Below are 16,502 nucleotides of genomic sequence, written 5' to 3'. Positions count from 1 at the left end.
AGATCCCCTAAAATTTTAGCCCTGGAATCCACCGCTTCGCGGAGATATTAGCAAAAAAATTGTACCATCCACCCCCCTCGCACCTACTCATCCAAGCCGGCCAGGGTGCACCCTCCCCGGCTAGAGAAGGCAGCTCGAGGGGGGTGGAAGTCGGAAGAAAAATCTTAGGATGAGGCCTTGAGAAAACACCTGTACTGTACTCAGCACACTCAGATGAGTCAATTCATGTAAGTTTTGTCCCATAATACTGTAGACTTTGCATAAAAACGAGCGTTGAATTTTGGCACATATGTGCACTACATGTGGTGCGTATCTCACTGTTCATAAAATAGCAACTGTATTTAACTTTATTCATTTCATATGTGTGTCATTGTTAATGAAAAGACCTGTACTGTACTCAGGACACCCAGGGGAACATGTAATTTTTTCATGTAAGTTTTATCACGTAATAATGAAGACTGGCCATGTGTTAGAAACTGCTATGGCTTGCAACCTTTTAGCAGAAAATAACACTGCATCGGGATCTGTTTTCATGGTGGTCAGGAGGACAAAAAGACACTATTGTTAATGAAAACACCTGTACTGTACTCAGGACACTAAGAGGAATCCATTCATGTAAGTTTTATCCAATAATAATGTAAAATATTCATAAAAATGTATGTCCACGGGAGCACTTAGGAGGTCCCGCTGAAAAAAATTGTAAATGGACATTTAAAAAAAAAAAAAAACTCCCATTAGCCATTTATTCAGCACGCCCTTCCTAATGGTTCCGTGGACAAATAAATTTTAGCGATTTCGTGGTTGAAGTCTCATCAGCTGTACTCTGCAAGCTCCGAAGAAACCATTTTTGTAAGTTTAGTCCCATAATACTGTAGAAATATGCATAGAAAAAATGTTGGATTTTTGTTAATGTGGTGAACGCACCAACTCATCCAAGCCGGCCAGGGTGCACCCTCCCCGGCTAGAGAAGGCAGCTCGAGAGGGGTGGAAGTCAGAAGAAAAATCTTAGGTTGAGGCCTAGAGGAAACACCTGTACTGTACTTGTCACGCCTGATACTTTGATTCCCACTGTCGGCTATGGTAGCGTAGTGCGGTGTGTAGCAACGTCATCGGTGTGATTTTGTGAATGAAATCTGTGGGCGTAGTTTTAGGCATACCGGTTTTTTCGCCGGATGTTTTGTTTCGGGGAGATCTGCGCTGATCTTGTTGGTTTTGAATTTGGATTTGAGGTAAATTGGGTATCATTATTTAGTAGATTAGAGTATTTAGTGCAGCCACTTTGTTTGTAATGTGTGATTGCTGTTTACGTAGTGGGGCGACTAAAATTTTGGAGCTATCGTTATCCCCGTGTTAGAGCGCTTTCGCGCTGGGATTTAGGTTGTTGTCACTGGTGTCTGGACCAGGGCACCGCCGTAGAGAACCGGCTGAATTGGCTTCGGTCGGGGCAGTACGTCTCTGTCGGTATTGGTGAGGAAATTATCCTGATTCTTGGACTCAGTGTGAAGATAGGGTTGTATAGTGGGGGGTAAATGTTTAGGGGGAGAGCTCCGTGAGTTGCTCTGCTGCTGGACCTGCTTTTTCACTTTGCAAAATTGTTTGTTTGTGGTTGTTTAAGAGGAATTGGAAAATGTACAGGTATATTTAATTAGTTTGGTTAATAGTGTATTGAAAATAGTCTGTACAATGAGTGTGTTGGAGGATTTTTTTGCTGCTCCTTCGGAGAGTTTGTTGGTGGAGCTAACAAAAGAGCAGTTGGTGAATGTTGCAGATTTTTATGGGATTGAACTGACACTGCCAAAAACAGCAAAGAAAGATAAATTGATAGATTTTATTCGTGATCGTTTGAAAGAAAATCAAGTGTTTCCTGACAACCCGCCTGTTTCAAGTCCCTCGGCTAAAAGTAACAAATTAACCTATGAGCAACAAAAAATATTATTGCAGATGCAATTGGATCAAAAGAGATGGGAATTTGAGCAAAAGAAATTGGAAATAGAACAAGATTTAGAACGCAAGAGAATGGAATCTATTGAAAGAGAAAAAGATCGTTTGTTTGAAAGGGAAAAACTGAAGCATTTGGAGTATGAACAGGAGCGGGCACGTGAACTTGAACGCACCAGGCTTAAGCTGGTGGCTGAAGGTAGAGCCGGTGGAAATTCCACTCAGAAATCGGGTGTAGCAAATATGATAAAGTTTCTTCCAAAATTCAACGAACGAGATCCGGACATATTTTTCTCTTTGTTTGAAAATGTTGCTGCCGACCAGAATTGGAGTGACGAAGATAAGACGTTGCTTTTACAAACGGTATTAGTTGGGCGTGCACAAGAGGCATTTGTGGCACTGTCTTTTGTCGAAAGAAAGAGTTACCAATCAGTAAAAGAGGCTGTGTTAAAAAGTTACGAATTGATTCCTGAGGCTTATAGACAACGTTTTCGCAATTGGAGAAAGTCGGAAAAACAAACTCATGCTGATGTGGCCAGAGAGCTTAGTAGTTTTTTTTAATCGCTGGCGCACAGCGGAAGCGATTGATTCGTTTAATGATTTGTGCGATTTAGTTATTTTGGAACAGTTTAAGAACATTTTGCCCGAACAGTACATATTTAAACGAACATAAGGTGAAGACCGCTGCCGAGGCTGCTGTCCTCGCTGATGGATATGTGTTGACGCATAGAAATCATATGCGGGATTTTTCTCCGCGTTATGATAATCGCAAGGAAAATCGCCCCGTCCGCGTAAATGCAGGTTTTCCTGGGACGTCTTATCCTGCGCCTCGTAATAGAACATGGGAACATGATGCCGACAGTAAGTGCCATTACTGTTTTGAATTAGGTCATTGGAAAAAGGAATGTCCAGTCTTGAGTGCCCGTAATAAGAGTAAAGTAAGCAATGTCAAAGATGTTGCCTGTGCCTCGTCGATTCCCGCTGCGCAGTTGAGGAATGTTAAGTTAAATGGAACTCAAACTGATCCTGAACATTCTAACATGTTGTGTGATGAACCTAAAATCACAGTGTCTGATTACGCTCCTTTTATCACCGAAGGGTTTGTTTCACTGGTGGGAGATGCTCATAGGGTACCAGTTAAAATATTGCGTGACACTGGGGCTTCAGAGAGTTTCATTTGCCAGTCGGTCCTGTCTTTCTCCTCTTTGTCTGATATTGGGAGTTTTGTGTTGATTCGAGGAATTGGGCTTCAACCGTTTCCAGTGCCATTACATAGAATTCAGTTGCAGTCGGGGTTTGTGAATGGAGAGGTGACTATAGCTGTACGTCCGACTCTACCGGTAGAAAATATTGACCTGATTATCGGAAATAATTTGGCGGGGGGTTGTGTGTGGCCGGAGATGTCATGTCCGTCCCCTGTGGTTAAAACAGTGGCTGTGCCATCAGTTGAGCCGGACAAATGTCTTAAAGATTTTCCAGAGGTGTTCACTGCCTGTGCGGTGACGCGAGCAATGGCTCGTGCTCAGACAGTCAAACCATCTGATGTATCTAAGGCTAGTGCAGTTAAAGTGTTTGTACCAGATTTACCAGCACCATTGTCTTCTAGTGAGGTAATTGACTCATAGGAATCCATTCATGTAAGTTTTATGCCATAATACTAAAGAATTTGCATAAAAACGAGCGTTGAATTTTGGCACACATGTGCACCACAGGTGGTGCGCGTCTCACTGTTCATTAAATAGCAACTCTACTTAACTTTATTTATTTCAAATGAGTGCAATATTGTTAATGGAAACACATCTACTGTACAAAGCACGCTCAGTAGAGTCCATTCATGTAAGTTTTGTCACATAATACTGTAGAATTTGCATAAAAATTTATGTCCACGGGAGCACTACGGAGGTGCCGCTGAATAAATTGTAAATGGACATTTTTTTTTAAAAACCTCCCATTTGCCATTTATTCAGCACACCCTTCCTAATGGTTCCGTGGACAGATAAATTTGAGTGATTTCGTGCTTGAAGTCTCATCAGCTGTACTCTGCAAGCTCCGAAGTATCCATTTTTGTAAGTTTTGTCCCATAATACTGTAGAAATATGCATAGAGAAAATGTTGGATTTTGGTTAATTTCACCAAAAGTGGTGCATGTTCATGTAGCGCCCCCTGCCCTCCTAGGTGTGTCCTGACCTAAGTTCTAATGAGTGGAGCACCAGGTTCCTTTTATTAGTGTCTCTCGACTATAATTTAAGCCCCCATCTCTGATACCAAGTTTTCAAGAGAGTTATTGGTTTCCTAAATAACTAATCTGAAACACGTATCCAAAAGAAACTATTTATTTAACAAACAAAAAAATATATATATATTAATAATAATAATAATAATAATAAGGAAAATACAATATATAATTATATTTATATATTAATAGGATGGTATAAATATCAGATATAAATATTCAGATGATATATATTAGCAACAACCAATAGGTAATTTCAATTTGAATAAGTACAGGTATTAATATTCAATACTGATAAACCAGTAATACATGGATTAGAATACTTAGAAAATCCCTTAGGGAAATATACGCAAGTTTACAAGTCTCAACACTATTTAGTTTATTTTATTTGACACTATATGTACACTCTTTGCAACACAAACTGAGAATTACACAAACTGCTTAATTACCAGTTCAAGGTATCAATTCAGCAATCACAGGAATCTGCCCAAAAAAACGTAACCCCCGGGGTGAGTAAAAAAAAACAGTTTAAGGTGTCAAAATCCCATATGGTCTAGCGGTTAGGATTCCTGGTTTTCGCCCAGGCGGCCCGGGTTCGACCCCCTGTATGGGAAAGCATGCTCCTTTTTGCTTCCCTCCTCAAAAATCCAGCACATCTTCCTGCACCAGATGTCGAGGTTCTGTCTAACACTTTGCCCCTTCGATAGCTCAGCTGGTAGAGTGGAGGACTGTAGGTTGGAGTGTTGGCAATCCTTAGGTTGCCGGCTCGAAGGAGGTCTTTTTTTCAAGTGCTCACCATTTTTTTTTTCTTTGGAGCTGGCTTTCTCGCAGCTGTTAGCAGAGCTTGAATTCGCAGTCCACAATTGGAAGCCAAAAGAGCTTTCACTGACCAGGAATCGGACCCGGGACGCGGCGGTGAGAGCGCCGAATCCTAACCACTAGACCACCAGGGAGGGGCTGGTGGACTGGTGGGCTGGTGGGCTTACCTCCTGATAGCAAGGTGAGAATAAGCAGACAGCAATGCTTGCCACTGTCTCATCTAAAACCAACAACTCTGTAGCAATCAGGGGTCTTTACTATTGGTGGGCCAGTGGCGCAATGGATAACGTGTCTGACTACGGATCAGAAGATTCTAGGTTCGACTCCTGGCTGGCTCGCTCTGTGCTTGTTTTTCTACGGCTTATTTTGTTGTTGGGTTTTTTTCTCTTCTCCAAAATCCAGAAGAAAAGGCAAATCTTCAGGCATTCTTCTTTTTTCCCAAAAAAGACATATTCTGCACACCCTTTCCGATGTCTAGGGAAGACACGGACATGCTTCGGTATTGCCATTCGTGTCACAAGCACTCCGACAAGCTCGGCGATTATAGCGGAAATAAACTGCAGGCTGGCAGCCAGTTGATTTTCGAATGAACAATTTCATCGCTACTCTGTAACTGCTTCATTACTTTGAAGGGTATAATGCCATGTGGTTTTGATGTCATCGGCTTGCCATTTTGAAGCCTTATCACTAATTGTCACCTGGACATTTAGAATAAGTTGTAAACAGAGTTAAACTGAAGGAGCGAATAATCAGCAACTTTGCCGATTACAAATTTGTCTCACTTTCATTGTTACCCTCATAATGTCAATTTTGTATCTTGACAGAGTGACAATAGGCAGTTTTCCTCTAGATAGCGGTTGCCGTGTGTGTTTTCAAATGGATGACACAAGTATTTTCACCTGGAAAAGAGCTTAATTACCAGTTCGAGGTATCAGTTCAGCAATCACAGGAATCTGCCCAAATAAACTGAACTCCCAGGGTGAGTAAAAAAAAAAACAGATCCCTTGAATGCATAAAACACTATATAATTCAGAAAACCGTCCTTTTGGATAATTCTTGTTTTGCCAAATTATTATCACATTGTTACAGTCGCAGACCTAAAGCAACAGGCCACTACAAGATCCTGCGCCCACACTGACCATATGTATGGAAAGTGCGCCAGAAGCCAATGGCCAGTTTAAGGTTTCCAAATCCCATATGGTCTAGCGCTTAGGATTCCTGGTTTTCACCCAGGCGGCCTAGGTTTGACTCCCGGTATGGGAACACATGCTCCTTTGTGATTCCCTCCTCAAAAATCCAGCACATCTTCCTGCACCAGAAGTGACTTTTTGGTCAGCAGTAGAGCTACAAGACCGTGATATGTCGAGGTTCTGTCTCACACTTTGCCCCTTTGATAGCTCAGCTGGTAGAGCGGAGGACTGTAGGTTGGAGTGTTGGCAATTCTTAGGTTGCTGGTTCGGCTCGACGGAGGTCATTTTTTCAAGTGCTCAGCATTTTTTTGGTTTGGAGCTGGCTTTCTCGCAGCTGTTAGCAGAGCTAGAATTCGCAGTCCACAATTGGAAGCCAAAAGAGCTTTCCCTGACCGGGAATCGAACCCAGGCGGCGGCAGTGAGAGCGCCGAATCCTAACCACTAGACCACCAGGGAGGGGCTGGTGGGCTGGTGGGCTGGTGGGTTGGTGGGCTTACCTCCTGAAAACAAGGTGAGAATAAGCAGACAGCAATGCTTGCCACTGTCTCATCTAAAACCAACAACTCTGTAGCAATCAGGGGTCTTTACTATTGGTGGGCCAGTGGCGCAATGGATAACGCGTCTGACTACGGATCAGAAGATTCTAGGTTCGACTCCTGGCTGGCTTGCTCTGTGCTTGTTTTTCTACGGCTTATTTTGTTGTTGGGTTTTTTTCTCTTCTCCAAAATCCAGAAGAAAAGGCAAATCTTCAGGCATTCTTTTTTTTTTCCAAAAAAGACATATTCTGCACACCCTTTCCGATGTCTAGGGAAGACACGGACATGCTTCGGTATTGCCATTCGTCTCACAAGCACTCCGACAAGCTCGGCGATTATAGGGGAAATAAACTGCAGGCTGGCAGCCAGTTGATTTTCGAATGAACAATTTCATCGCTACTCTGTAACTGCTTCATTACTTTGAAGGGTATAATGCCATGTGGTTTTGATGTCATGGGCTTGCCATTTTGAAGCCTTATCACTAATTGTCACCTGGACATTTAGAATAAGTTGTAAACAGAGTTAAACTGAAGGAGCGAATAAGCAGCAACTTTGCCGATTACAAATTGGTCTCATTTTCATTGTTACCCTCACAATGTCGTTTTTGTATCTTGACAGAGTGACAATAGGCAGTTTTTCCTCTAGATAACGGTTGCCGTGTGTGTTTTCAAATGGATGACACAAGTATTTTCACCTGGAAAAGAGCTTAATTTCCAGTTCGAGGTATCAGTTCAGCAATCACAGGAATCTGCCCAAATAAACTGAACTCCCGGGGTGATTAAAAAAAAAAACAGATCCCTTGAATGCATGCAACACTATATAATTCAGAAAACCGTCCTTTTGGATAATTCTTGTTCTGCCAAATTATTATCACATTGTTACAGTCGCAGACCTAAAGCAACAGGCCACTACAAGATCCTGCGCCCACACGTATGGAAAGTGCGCCAGAAGCCAATGGCCAGTTTAAGGTTTCCAAATCCCATATGGTCTAGCGCTTAGGATTCCTGGTTTTCACCCAGGCGGCCTAGGTTTGACTCCCGGTATGGGAACGCATGCTCCTTTTTGATTCCCTCCTCAAAGATCCAGCACATCTTCCTGCACCAGAAGTGACTTTTTGGCCAGCAGTAGAGCTACAAGACCGTGATATGTCGAGATTCTGTCTAACACTTTGCCCCTTTGATAGCTCAGCTGGTAGACCGGAGGACTGTAGGTTGGAGTGTTGGCAATCCTTAGGTCGCTGGTTCGACTCCGGCTTGAAGGAGGTCTTTTTTTTCAAGTGCTCACCATTTTTTTGGTTTGGAGCTGGCTTTCTCGCAGCTGTTAGCAGAGCTAGAATTCGCAGTCCACAATTGGAAGCCAAAAGAGCTTTCCCTGACCGGGAATCGAACCCGGGCCGCGGCGGTGAGAGCGCCGAATCCTAACCACTAGACCACCAGTGAGGGGCTGGTGGGCTGGTGGGCAGGTGGGCTGGAGGGTTGGCGGGCTTACCTCCTGAAAACAAGGTGAGAATAAGCAGACAGCAATGCTTGCCACTGTCTCATCTAAAACCAACAACTCTGTAGCAATCAGGGGTGTTTACTATTGGTGGGCCAGTGGCGCAATGGATAACGCGTCTGACTACGGATCAGAAGATTCTAGGTTCGACTCCTGGCTGGCTCGCTCTGTGCTTGTTTTTCTCCGGCTTATTTTGTTGTTGTGTTTTTTTTCTCCTCTCCAAAATCCAGAAGAAAAGGCAAATCTTCAGGCATTCTTCTTTTTTTCCAAAAAAGACATATTCTGCACACCCTTTCCGATGTCTAGGGAAGACACGGACATGCTTCGGTATTGTCATTCGTCTCACAAGCACTCCGACAAGCTCGGCGATTAAAGGGGAAATAAACTGCAGGCTGGCAGCCAGTTGATTTTCGAATGAACAATTTCATCGCTACTCTGTAACTGCTTCATTACTTTGAAGGGTGTAATGCCATGTTGTTTTGATGTCACGGGCTTGCCATTTTAATAGTTGGTGATTTTAATATCCATGTTGATAATGAAAACGATGCATTGGGATCAGCATTTATAGACATTCTGAACTCTATTGGTGTTAGACAACACGTTTCAGGACCTACTCATTGTCGAAATCATACTCTAGATTTAATACTGTCACATGGAATTGATGTTGATGGTGTTGAAATTATTAAGCCAAGTGATGATATCTCAGATCATTATTTAGTTCTTTGCAAAATTCATATAGCCAAAATTGTAAATTCTACTTCTTGTTACAAGTATGGAAGAACCATCACTTCTAACACAAAAGACTGCTTTTTAAGTTATCTTCCTGATGTATCCAAATTCCTTAGCATATCCAAAACCTCAGAACAACTTGATGATGTAACAGAAACTATGGACTCACTCTTTTCTAGCACTTTAAATAAAGTTGCTCCTTTACGCTTAAGGAAGGTTAAGGAAAACAGTTTGACACCATGGTATAATGAGCATACTCGCACCCTAAAGAGAGCAGCCCGAAAAATGGAGCGCAGCTGGAGGAAAACAAAACTAGAGGTATTTCGTATTGCTTGGCGGGAAAGTAACATATCCTACAGAAAAGCATTAAAAACTGCTAGATCCGATTACTTTTCTTCTCTTTTAGAAGAAAACAAACATAACCCCAGGTATTTATTCAATACAGTGGCTAAATTAACGAAAAATAAAGCCTCAACAAGTGTTGACATTTCCCAACACCACAGCAGTAATGAGTTTATGAACTACTTTACTTCTAGAATCGATACTATTAGAGATAAAATTGCAACCATTCAGCCGTCAGCTACAGTATCACATCAGACAGTGCACTATAGACCCCCTGAGGAACAGTTCCACTCATTCTCTACCATAGGAGAGGAAGAATTGTATAAACTTGTCAAATCATCTAAACCAACAACATGTATGTTAGACCCTATACCATCTAAGCTCCTGAAAGAGGTGCTTCCAGAAGTCATAGATCCTCTTCTGACTATTATTAATTCCTCATTGTCATTAGGACATGTCCCCAAAACCTTCAAACTGGCTGTTATTAAGCCTCTCATCAAAAAACCACAACTTGACCCCAAAGAACTAGTTAATTATAGACCAATCTCGAATCTCCCTTTTCTGTCCAAGATACTAGAAAAGGTGGTATCCACACAATTATATTCCTTCTTAGAGAAAAATGGTATATGTGAGGATTTCCAGTCAGGATTTAGACCGTATCATAGTACTGAGACTGCTCTTCTTAGAGTTACAAATGATCTGCTCTTATCATCTGATCGTGGGTGTATCTCTGTATTAGTTTTATTGGATCTTAGTGCTGCGTTTGACACAATTGACCACAACATTCTTTTGCATAGACTTGAATACTTTGTTGGCATCAGTGGAAGTGCATTAGCATGGTTTAAATCGTACTTATATGACCGCCATCAGTTCGTAGCAGTGAATGAAGATGTATCCTATCGATCACAAGGGAGTACCTCAAGGCTCAGTACTAGGGCCGCTACTCTTCACGCTTTATATGTTACCCTTGGGAGATATCATCAGGAAACATGGTGTTAGCTTTCACTGTTATGCTGATGATACTCAGCTATATATCTCAACGAGACCAGATGAAACTTCCCAATTATCTAAGCTAACAGAGTGTGTTAAAAATGTAAAAGATTGGATGACAAATAATTTTCTCCAATTAAATTCGGATAAGACAGAGATATTAATTATTGGACCAAAAAACACTACACAGAATCTTGTAGATTACAATCTGCAACTAGACGGATGTACTGTTACTTCCTCTACAGTCAGAAATCTGGGTGTTATATTAGACAGCAATTTGTCTTTTGAAAATCATATTTCCAATGTTACAAAAACTGCATTCTTCCATCTTAGAAACATTGCCAAGCTACAAAACATGTTATCTGTTTCTGATGCAGAAAAGCTAGTTCATGCATTCATGACCTCTAGACTGGACTATTGTAATGCACTTCTAGGTGGTTGTCCTGCTTTGTCAATAAACAAGCTACAGGTAGTCCAAAATGCAGCAGCTAGAGTCCTTACGAGGTCAAGAAAATATGATCATATTACCCCAATTTTACAGTCTCTGCACTGGCTAGTGGCTTTTGGTAGTTCCTAGGATAGCAAAGTCCACTAAAGGAGGTAGAGCTTTCTCACATTTGGCTCCCAAACACTGGAATAGCCTTCCTGATAATGTTCGGGGTTCAGACACACTCTCTCTGTTTAAATCTAGATTAAAAACACATCTCTTTCGCCAAGCATACGAATAATGTATCTTTTAAATTGTGAGTGTAGTTGCATCTGATCAAAACGTAGACCTATTGATCTGCAGACAAATGCTCTGTCGTTGAGCTATAACCCGTACTGCATTAGCACAAACCACAAAAATGAACTTATGTCAAGGATTTGTTTATTCCTAATATGCCCAAAGGAGGCACATGGAATGAACCTGGGATTTCTTGATCTACAATGAAACGCTGTGTCATTGAGATATAACCGCATACAGTATGAGCACAAAAAGGCAGGAAGATATGGCTACACATATTCCTAACCTGCCAAATCCAAAGGGGGCACCCAGATTTGAACTGGGGACCTCTTGATCTGCAGTCAAATGCTCTACCACTGAGCTATACCCCCACAGACTCCTTGGACCATAGCCTCACACAAGAGGACAGACTCAATTTTGAATAAAGTTTTTGGATATGACAAGCATGCCATATACAAAAAAGAACCTCTCGAGAGGATGTGCCACTGAGTTACAATCACATACAGAATCTTTCTATATAGATATGTTTGCACTTATTCCTAATCTGCCAAATCCATAAGCTGCACCCGATTTTGAACCGAGGGCCTCTTGATCTGCACTCAAATTATCTACCACTCAACTATGCCCCCACATCTTTGCAGATAAATGCTCTTTAATTAAGCCATACCCCTACAGACTTCTGTGTTTAGAGCCAAAGATTAAGTTAGATCCTACGATTCAACAATATCAAACATTGACTCCTTCACTGTAAACTTAGGTCTTTGGTTACTCCAAATCAGAATCAACAACTCTACAACTCAAACCCTCCAAATAAGACAAGTCCAAAGGAGACACCCAGATTTGAACTGTGGACGACTTGATTACAGACTCACTTTGAAATCATGTCGTTGATTATGTCAACCAAGCCAGATCCAAAACATAGAAATATTGATCTGCAGACAAATGCTCTGTTGTTGAGCTATAACCCCGTACTGCATGAGCACAAACCTCAAAAATGAATTTATGTCAAGGATTTGTTTATTCCTAATATGCCAAGCCCAAATTAGGCACATGGAATGAACCTGGGACCTCTTGATCTGCAATCAAACGCCGTGCCATTGAGATATAACACCGTACAGTATGAGCACAAAAAGGCAGGAAGATATTGCTACACATATTCCTAACCTGCCAAATCCAAAGGGGGCATCCAGATTTGAAGAAAGGGCCTCTTGATCTGCAGTCAAATGCTCTACCACTGAGCTATACCCCCAGAGACTCCCTGGACCATAGCCTCACACAAGATGACAGACTCAATTTTGAATAAAGTTTTTGGATATGACAAGCATGCCAGATACAAAATAGAACCTCTCGAGAGGATGTGCCACTGAGTTACAATCACATACAGAATCTTTCTGTATAGATATGTTTGCACTTATTCCTAATCTGCAAAACCGGGGACCTCTTGATCTGCAGTCAAATGCTCTCCCACTGAGCCAAACCCCCAAATCTTTGCAGAAAAATGCTCTTTCATTGAGCCAAACCCCCAAAGACTTCTGTGCTTAGAGCCAAAGATTAAGTTACATCCTACGGTTCAACAATATCCAACATTGACTGCTTCACGGTAAACTCAAGTCTTTGGTTACTCCCAATCAGAATCAACAACTCTACAACTCAAAACTTCCAAATAAGACAAGTCCAAAGGGGCACCCAGATTTGAACTGTGGACGACTTGATTACAGACTCACTTTGAAATCATGTCGTTGATTATGTCAAGCAAAGCCAGATCCAAAATGTAGGCCTATTGATCTGCAGACAAATGCTTTGTCGTTGAGCTATAACCCCGTACTGCATGAGCACAAACCACAAAAATGAACTTATGTCAAGGATTTGTTTATTCCTAATATGCCCAAAGGAGGCACATGGAATGAACCTGGGATTTCTTGATCTACAATGAAACGCTGTGCCATTGAGATATGACCGCATACAATATGAGCACAAACAGGCAGGAAGATATGGCTACACATGTTCCTAACCTGCCAAATCCAAAGGTGGCACCCAGATTTGAACCGGGGACCTCTTGATCTGCAGTCAAATGCTCTACCACTGAGCTATACCCCCGCAGACTCCCTGGACCATAGCCTCACACAAGATGACAGACTCAATTTTGAATAAAGTTTTTGGATATGACAAGCATGCAAGATACAAAAAAGAACCTCTCGAGAGGATGTGCCACTGAGTCACAATCACATACAGAATCTTTCTATATAGATATGTTTGCACTTATTCCTAATCTGCCAAATCCATAAACTGCGCTCGGATTTGAACCGGGGACCTCTTGATCTGCACTCAAATGCTCTACCACTCAACTATGCCCCCACATCTTTGCAGATAAATGCTCTTTCATTAAGCCATACCCCTACAGACTTCTGTGTTTAGAGCCAAAGATTAAGTTAGATCCTACGATTCAACAATATCAAACATTGACTCCTTCAATGTAAACTTAGGTCTTTGGTTACTCCAAATCAGAATCAACAACTCTACAACTCAAACCCTCCAAATAAGACAAGTCCAAAGGAGACACCAAGATTTGAACTGTGGACGACTTGATTACAGACTCACTTTGAAATCATGTCGTTGATTGTGTCAAGCAAGCCAGATCCAAAACATAGAAATATTGATCTGCAGACAAATGCTCTGTTATTGAGCTATAACCCCGTACTGCCTGAGCACAAACATCAAAAATGAATTTATGTGAAGGATTTGTTTGTTCCTAATATGCCAAGCCCAAATTAGGCACATAGAATGAACCTGGGACCTCTTAATCTGCAATCAAACGCCGTACCATTGAGGTATAACCCTGTACAGTATGAGCACAAAAAGCAGGAAGATATGGCTACACATATTCCTAACATGCCAAATCCAAAGGGGGCATCCAGATTTGAACCAAGGACCTCTTGATCTGCAGTCAAATGCTCTACCACTGAGCTATACCCCCACAGGTTCCCTGGATCATAGCCACACACAAGATGACAGACTCACTTTGAAATCATGTCGTTGATTATGTCAAGCAAGCCAGATCAAAATAGTAGACCTATTGACTTGCAGACAAATGCTCTGTTGTTGAGCTATAACCCATACTGCATGCCAAATGTAAAGGGGGCCCCCGGATTTGAACCGGGGACCTCTTGATCTGCATTCAAATGCTTTACCACTTTTTGCAGTCTTCCGGTGGCGCTGCTCTGTTTGCGACCCGGGCACGCTGTTTACTGCGATCGTCATTTTGTTTGTTGGTTGTTTTTGTTTGCTTGTTGGTTGCGTTGGCTTGTATGTTTGTGAATGTGTTGCTGCGCTGTGGGAACGTGAAGTCAACATGGCAAGATTTATTCATTACATATATCTTGTCTTGCTCATTGTCGGAGTATGTGTACCATGCCAAACTTATTCAGCGGGCATCCAGGCCCAGCATCTTACTACCTACACCCGAGATGCGCTGCTGGCACTCCGACCGTCCCATCTTCCACCTGTGGATTTACCAGCCTGCGTGAGCGCTCGGCCAGGGCGGTCGAGGAAAAGGGGTCGGCGTGGTGGAGCGCGTCAGCGTTTACGATGGAGAGGCAGTAAGCCTCCTCTAGCTTCAATGATATTATGCAACGCAAGATCACTTCGAGCTAATATAGAAGAACTTCGGATTAATAACAGAACATGCTCTGAGTATCGCACCTCAAGTTTAATGGTGATCACGGAAACGTGGTTACACAGGGATATCCAAAACTCTCTGATTGACATCGATGGATTTTCACTTGTCAGGGCAGAAAGGACTGAACAATCCGGAAAAACGAGAGGTGGCGGCAACTGGTGCAAACAGTACACAGTTAGGGAAACACTTTGCTGTCCGGATGTCGAGATTTTGCATTTGACTATGAGACCGTTTTACCTCCCAAGGGAGTTCGGAAGTGTGGCCATGTGCGTTGTGTACATTCCTCCCAGCGGGAATGCAGCTAGGGCCGCAGCTTGCATTGCTGACTGTGTACACCAAGAACTGCAGCGCGCTCCGGGCGCCCCCGTGTTTGTAGTGGGCGACTTCAACCACTGTAAACTTGAATTAGCACTCCCTGGGTTTGAACAATATATCAAGTGCAGCACACGTGAAAACAAGACTATTGACAAATGTTATGGCAATGTTAAAAATGCCTATGTAGCCAAACCAAAAGCCCCATTGGCCAATTCAGACCACAACGTGATTCACTTAATTCCCATCTACAAAACCATGCTGAAACGCAGCAAGCCACAAGTGAAAACAGTCAGTGTGTGGTCTGATGAGGGGATAGAAACACTAAAAGGATGCTTCTTGTGTACAGATTGGAGTGTGTTTCACAACACAGGTATTGATGTTACAACAGAGACAATCACAGACTATATAAATTATTGCATAGATAGCGTCCTTACAAAGAAAGAGGTTGTGGTTTACCCAAATAATAAGCCTTACGTAACCAAGGAAATAAAAGACTGCATAAATCGAAAAAAGGTAGCTTTTAGAAATAATGACAGAATTGAGCTAAAAGTGGTGCAAAAGGAACTGAACCAACTGCTTAATAAAGCCAGAAAGAAGCAAAAGGAAGTAATTGAAAGCCACTTTACAACCACAAATTCGAAAAAACTCTGGGACTCAATGAAAACTATCACTAACATGTCACAAAGTACATATAACCACTACAGATGACTGGATGAAAGCTAATGAATTTAATGACTTTTACCTTAGATTTCAAACTCAGGATTTTAACAATGATTGCACTAGTATCCTAAACTTCATCAGCACGGATTTGAACATAGGACATGAGATAGACTGGTTACAGATACAGTCACTGTTCCAGCATCAGTGTACTAGGAAGGCTAAGGGTCCAGATGGAATCTCTGCCCGCTTACTGAAAACATGTGCGGAGGAGCTTGTTCCAGCCTGGTGTCCTATCTTTCAGCGATCACTTGACTCTCGCATCATCCCAGCCCTATGGAAAAAGACTGTTATTATTCCAGTACCAAAGAAACCCTGTCCCAAGGAGAACGATGATTTTAGACCAGTAGCATTGACATCCATTGTAATGAAGTGTTTTGAGAAATATATGGTGTCTCTTTTAAAAACTGAGGTTAACAAAAAGTTAGATCCCTGGCAGTTTGCCTATAAACGGGGTAGGAGTACAGATGATGCTATAAGTAGCATCACCCACCTAGACCTTAAGCACTTGGAGGACCCGAAGGCCTACGCACGCTTACTTTTTATAGATTTTAGTTCGGCCTTGAATACGATTCAGCCAGTTATTTTACTTGAGACACTTAAAAATATGGGTGTAAGCTCTTTTTATTGTTGAATGGTATTACTCCTTTTTAACTAACAGGACACAATATGTTAAAGTACACAAGGCAGTCTTAGATCCCAAATCCATCAGCACGGGGGCACCACAGGGTTGTGTGAGCTCCCCTGTCCTTTTTACTATCTATACCAATGAATGTGTGAGTAAACATCCACACAATTA

General features: G+C 42.0%; 9 non-coding genes across 9 annotated transcripts; 4 read left to right on the top strand and 5 right to left on the bottom strand.

Annotated features, from left to right (window-relative positions):
• Positions 1-4,713: 4,713 nt before the first annotated feature.
• On the top strand, positions 4,714-4,785 carry trnae-uuc (transfer RNA glutamic acid (anticodon UUC)). Its single transcript has one exon. It is a non-coding gene; the product is annotated as a tRNA-Glu (tRNA).
• Positions 4,786-5,255: 470 nt separating this feature from the next.
• On the top strand, positions 5,256-5,328 carry trnar-acg (transfer RNA arginine (anticodon ACG)). Its single transcript has one exon. It is a non-coding gene; the product is annotated as a tRNA-Arg (tRNA).
• Positions 5,329-6,564: 1,236 nt separating this feature from the next.
• trnae-cuc (transfer RNA glutamic acid (anticodon CUC)) lies at positions 6,565-6,636 on the bottom strand. Its single transcript has one exon. It is a non-coding gene; the product is annotated as a tRNA-Glu (tRNA).
• A 139-nt stretch (positions 6,637-6,775) lies between these two features.
• On the top strand, positions 6,776-6,848 carry trnar-acg (transfer RNA arginine (anticodon ACG)). The gene has a single exon. It is a non-coding gene; the product is annotated as a tRNA-Arg (tRNA).
• Positions 6,849-8,083: 1,235 nt separating this feature from the next.
• trnae-cuc (transfer RNA glutamic acid (anticodon CUC)) lies at positions 8,084-8,155 on the bottom strand. The gene has a single exon. It is a non-coding gene; the product is annotated as a tRNA-Glu (tRNA).
• A 147-nt stretch (positions 8,156-8,302) lies between these two features.
• trnar-acg (transfer RNA arginine (anticodon ACG)) lies at positions 8,303-8,375 on the top strand. The gene has a single exon. It is a non-coding gene; the product is annotated as a tRNA-Arg (tRNA).
• A 2,919-nt stretch (positions 8,376-11,294) lies between these two features.
• Positions 11,295-11,366, bottom strand: trnac-gca (transfer RNA cysteine (anticodon GCA)). Its single transcript has one exon. It is a non-coding gene; the product is annotated as a tRNA-Cys (tRNA).
• A 1,654-nt stretch (positions 11,367-13,020) lies between these two features.
• On the bottom strand, positions 13,021-13,092 carry trnac-gca (transfer RNA cysteine (anticodon GCA)). Its single transcript has one exon. It is a non-coding gene; the product is annotated as a tRNA-Cys (tRNA).
• An 805-nt stretch (positions 13,093-13,897) lies between these two features.
• On the bottom strand, positions 13,898-13,969 carry trnac-gca (transfer RNA cysteine (anticodon GCA)). Its single transcript has one exon. It is a non-coding gene; the product is annotated as a tRNA-Cys (tRNA).
• Between the last annotated feature and the right edge of the window lie 2,533 nt (positions 13,970-16,502).

Source organism: Carassius carassius, chromosome 38 (assembly GCF_963082965.1).
Source record: "Carassius carassius chromosome 38, fCarCar2.1, whole genome shotgun sequence".
Lineage (NCBI taxonomy): Eukaryota > Metazoa > Chordata > Actinopteri > Cypriniformes > Cyprinidae > Carassius > Carassius carassius.
The sequence above is the reverse complement of the archived record's forward strand: the minus strand, read 5'-3'. Positions and strand labels throughout refer to the sequence as shown.